This window comes from Alligator mississippiensis, chromosome 3 (genome assembly GCF_030867095.1).
Source record: "Alligator mississippiensis isolate rAllMis1 chromosome 3, rAllMis1, whole genome shotgun sequence".
Classification (NCBI taxonomy): domain Eukaryota; kingdom Metazoa; phylum Chordata; order Crocodylia; family Alligatoridae; genus Alligator; species Alligator mississippiensis.
Window position 1 is genome coordinate 298,883,379 of NC_081826.1, and position 5,682 is coordinate 298,889,060.

Sequence of the window (5,682 nt, forward strand, 5' to 3'; positions counted from 1 at the left end):
CCAGTGGCTGCCCCACCCAGCCTCACCCCCCACCTTGCACCCCCAGGTGCCCTCATTGCGAGCAGAGGGCAGCCAGAGAGTCTCCGTGGAGGACCCAGGCTCCAGTTGCCTCAGGACATGGTCCAGGACCATGCCCTGCTCCACTGTTTTAAACTTCCATTTTTTTAGACCCCTGGATATCCAGGGGTCTAACTTTCTCCCCACACTGTAAACGTGCAGCACAGGAAACATTTTTTCATTCTCACACGTGCCTGTTGCCTCACCTCAAAGGGGTTTGAGATGGAGCAAGAGGCACATGCACGCTCGTCTGGACACACCCTAAATGTTTAAATAGTTACAGGGTGCCAAAACAAGCTTAATTCCACCCTCATGTGTCACCAAGTGATTTTGGAACTCTTTGGCAGACAAGGTTCTTTGGGTGACTCTGATATCTTTTACTAAACCAACTTAAATAGTTGGAAACAAAATTTTAAGCAAGCTTTCATGTTCAAAAACCCTTCGTCAGGCTGAGGGAGTTTCAGCAGTTGTAATGTGGTTATACAAGAAACCCACAGACCAACATACATATCTGCCCAGAACCAGCAATCACCGTAAACACACCAAAAAAGCTGTGATGTACAGCCAAGCCCTCAGATCCCACCGAATATGCACTGAGGAGAACACCGAGGATTGCCACCTCACCAATCTTAAAAAGGCTTTCACCCAACAAAGACACTCCTCCAGAGAGACGGCACGTTTGAAAGAGCCACCCGGATACCACGTGAAGAACTGCTGCAGTACAGAAGAAAACCCCCCAAAAATTGCACACCGCTGGTGATGACATATCACATATGACACTCCCTCGAGCCCATATGGAAAATTCTCAAACAATTGCAACCCATACTAGACAGAGACCCTATTCTTAAAGAGATCTTCCCAGAGCCACCCATCCTAGCCTTCAAACAAGCACTGAACCTCGCCAACCTCATCACCAGAAGCAAACTTCCTCAAGCCCAGAACACACCAAAAGGATCCAGACCGTGCCATGACAAGAGATGCAAAACCTGCCAACGCATCTCCACCACCCCCACTATTACTACACCCCACAACAGAGCCATCACCATTCCCGGATCTTACAGCTGCACCTCCAGAAATGTGATATATCTCAACCAATGCACCAAATGCCCTGATGGGAAATACGTAGGAGAGACCAAACAACAACTGTGCACCAGAATGAACGCACACCGGACATCTATCAAAGACAGAAATACCCAATTACTAGGGCTGTGCAAAGCTTCAGATCGTGATTCAGATTTGGAGATGATTCAGATGATTCAGAGGCCGAATCTACAAATCTGAATCAAATCGCAGGAAGCTTTAGGCTTTCTGAATCGATTCGGAAAAGATTCGGAGACTTGGCCATAGGGTATAATGGGGAATCAATTAAATATAGATTCATAGATTCATAGATGTTAGGGTCGGAAGGGACCTCAATAGATCATCGAGTCTGCCCCCCTGCATAAGCAGGAAAGAGTGCTGGGTCTAGATGACCCCAGCTAGATACTCATCTAACCTCCTCTTGAAGACCCCAGGGTAGGGGAGAGCACCACCTCCCTTGGGAGCCCGTTCCAGACCTTGGCCACTCGAACTGTGAAGAAGTTCTTCCTAATGTCCAATCTAAATCTGCTCTCTGCTAGCTTGTGGCCATTGTTTCTTGTAACCCCCGGGGGCGCCGTGGTGAATAAATCCTCACCAATTCCCTTCTGTGCCCCCGTGATGAACTTATAGGCAGCCACAAGGTCGCCTCTCAACCTTCTCTTGCGGAGGCTGAAAAGGTCCAGGTTCTCTAGTCTCTCCTTGTAGGGCTTGGTCTGCAGGCCCTTGACCATACGAGTTGCCCTTCTCTGGACCCTCTCCAGGTTATCCGCATCCCTCTTGAAGTGTGGCGCCCAGAATTGCACGCAGTACTCCAACTGCGGTCTGACCAGCGCCCGATAGAGGGGAAGTATCACCTCCCTGGACCTATTTGTCATGCATCTGCTGATGCACGATAAAGTGCCATTGGCTTTTCTGATGGCTTCGTCACACTGCCGACTCATGTTCATCTTGGAGTCCACTAGGACTCCAAGATCCCTTTCCACCTCTGTGCCACCCAGCAGGTCATTCCCTAGGCTGTAGGTGCGCTGGACATTTTTCCTCCCTAGGTGCAGCACTTTGCATTTCTCCTTGTTGAACTGCATCCTGTTGTTTTCTGCCCACTTGTCCAGCCTATCCAGGTCTGCCTGCAGGTGTTCCCTGCCCTCCAGCGTGTCCACTTCTCCCCATAGCTTTGTGTCATCTGCAAACTTGGACAGAGTACATTTGACTCCCTCGTCCAAGTCGCTGATGAAGACATTAAAGAGTATCGGTCCAAGGACCGAGCCCTGCGGGACCCCACTGCCCACACCCTTCCAGGTCGAGACCGACCCATCTACCACGACTCTCTGGGTGCGACCCTCTAGCCAATTCGCCACCCACCGGACTGTGCAGTCATCCACATCACAGCCTCTTAACTTGTTCACCAGTATGGGGTGGGATACCGTATCGAAGGCCTTCCTGAAGTCTAAGTATACGACAGCGACCCCTACTCCTGTGTCCAGGCGTTTCGTAACCTGGTCATAGAAAGAGACTAGATTGGTCAGGCATGATTTGCCTGCTACGAACCCGTGCTGGTTTCCCCTCAGCATAATTTGCCCTGCCGGGCTCTCACAAATGTGAGCCTTGATAATTTTTTCAAAGACTTTACCAAAGATGGAGGTGAGACTGACCGGCCTATAGTTGCCTGGGTCCTCCTTCCTCCCCTTCTTGAAAATGGGGACCACGTTAGCCCTTTTCCAGTCCTCTGGGACTTGGCCCGTGCGCCACGAGTGCTCGAATATTCCCGCCAGTGGCTCTGCAATGATGTCGGCCAGTGCCTTCAGCACCCTCGGATGGAGCCCATCCGGGCCTGCCGACTTAAAGGCATCCAGTTCTTCCAAGTGACTCTGCACCATCTCAGGGTCTACGTATGGAAGTCTGGCGCCTTGCTGCTGCCTCTCTACAACCCCAGTGAGAGACTTGTCGTGCCCCTCGCTTAGGAACACTGAGGCAAAGAACTCGTTGAGGAGTTCAGCCTTGTCCCCCCTATCTGTCACCAATTGTTTCTGCCCATTTAGCAGCGGTCCTATTCCTCCCTGGGCCTTCCTTTTACTCCCAATATATCTAAAAAACAATTTCTTGTTGTCCTTTACTTGGGTTGCCATCCTCAGCTCCATGGTAGCTTTGGCCCGCCTAACTGCCTCCCTACAAGCACGAGCAGAGGAGGTATTTTCATCTTTGGTGATCTCTCCCTGTTTCCACTTTTTATGTGCTCCCCTTTTGGCCCTTAGGCTGCCCTGGATTTCTCTGGTCAGCCAGGGAAGCCTCCTGGCCCCTTTTCCTCTTTTGCCTCGCTCGGGGATCGTCTTGCTTTGTGCCTGGAGGATCGTTTCCTTAAGGCACAGCCACCCTTCTTGGGCTCCCATCCCATCAAATCTCCTACTCTGCAGTGCTTCCTTGACTAATCGCCTGAGTGCATTGAGATCAGCTTTCCTAAAGTCTAGCACTTTCACCCTACTAGTTACCTTACCCACTCGCCGTCTTATGTTGAATTCTATTATTAGGTGATCACTGTCTCCCAAATGGCTACCGATCTGGAGGTCCCCTATCATGTCATCCCCTGTTGCCAATACCAGATCCAGTATGGCATTCCCCCTAGTGGGACCATGCACCTCCTGTGTCAGGTGGAGGTCCTGTACACAAGTTAGAAACCTGCATGAGCGATGGGACCTTGCTGTCTGCGTCTCCCAGCAGAAGTCCTGGTAGTTTAGGTCCCCCATGACTACCGCCTCTTTAGCTTTTATGGTCTCCGAGAGTTGCCTCAGGAGCCCCGCATCTATTTCTTCCCCTTGGTGTGGGGGTCTGTAGCAGACCCCTACCACCAAATCCCTTTCTCCTTGCCCCCCATGTAGCCTAACCCACAATCCTTCTACTTCCTCAACCTCGGTTTCTGTCTTGATGAGGGTTGATGTATATTGCTCACTGACATAAAGTGCAACCCCCCCCCCCCTTTCTTCCCCGACCTGTCCTTTCTATACAATCTATAGCCCTCACTCTGTACCGCCCAGTCATGGGATGAATCCCACCAGGTCTCTGTTAGCCCCACTAAGTCATAGGGGTTTAGTGCAAGCAGGAGCGCTAGTTCATCCTGCTCGTTCCCCATGCTCCTAACATTAGTATATAAGCACTTGAGCCCTGCGACTGGTGCCTTTGCTGCCCCCCCCCGCTCCGAGTCCCAAGGGGCCCATTGTTTTTTACCTTCTTGCTTCTTACCTGTTGTGTAGTGCTGGTCTCCCCATGGCTTTCAGGTTCCCAATGTTCTCCTTCTTCAGGCTGGGCTGTCCTTGTGGGTGCCACATGGTTTGGTGGTCCACAGCTTCCCCTGCCCTCGTACTCCCCTCCCCCCGACGAGCCTAGTTTAAAGCCCTCCGGAGGAGATCCGCCAACCTAGAAGCAAACACACGCTTACCTTTGGGGGACAGGTGAAGCCCATCCCAGCTGAGCATGTCCCTCGTCGTGATGTGTGGGTCATTGTCCAGGAAGCCGAAGCCTGCCTCGAGACACCACTGCCGAAGCCGCCAGTTGGTCTCTCGGATGCAGTTCTCCTGCCGTCTTCCTCGTCCGGTCACTGGTAGGATGGAAGAGAAAACCACCTGGGCACCGAACTCCTTCAGCACGCCGCCCAGAGCACAGTAGTCCGCCATCAGGTGATCGGGGGTTCTCCTGGCCGCATCATTAGTACCCACATGGACTAGGACCATGGGGTAGTAATCGGTGGGCTTGATCCTGGCCTGGATTACCTCCGTCACATCCCGAATCTTTGCTCCAGGGAGGCAGCATACCTCTCGTGCCGAGGGGTCCTGGCGACAGGTGGGTCCTTCCGTACCTCTCAGGATGGAGTCGCCTATGACGAGCACTCGTTGCCTCCTCCTCTGGGTCCTCATGGATCTCTTGACCTGTTCGGAGTGTGAAGAACGTGGTGTTTCTTCTTGCTCAAGGGTTTCCTCCTCCCCTTCCATCTCCTGCAGGGTCGCCAGGGCCTCGTACCTGTTCACCAGTCGGACTGGAGAAGCTGGTACCGGTTCGCTGCGAGCTGCTCCGGTCCTGGCTGTGACCGTCTGCCACTCTGCTGTGGAGGGTATTCCCCGGGGTGACTATAACTCTATAACTTTGTTGTCTTTTTGCTGATTCAGATGAAACTTCTGGGGATGATGGCCGCTGTTAAGAGCATGATATGTGCCAAGCCTCAAGATGATACCTGCAGGGGTTTCTGGGAAACTGTACCCTACAATTCTGAAAGCAAAACTCATGTCACTTGTGTGTGTTAAGCCACAGGGGGGTGAAAACTGCAGGGGTGGTGGCCCATAGTGAGGCCACAAGGCCTGCCAAGTTTCAAGTTGATAGGTGCATAGGTTTGGGGGGGACTGCACCTCAAGCTGCTGACAGGCAAAACTTGTGACATAGATGACCCTGTGTGTGTTAAGGCGCAGTGGGGTGCAAACTGCAGAGGTGGTGGCCCCTGTGGAGGCCATAAAGCCAGACAAGTTTCAAGGAGATAAGTGCAGGGGTTTGTGGGGAACTGTACCT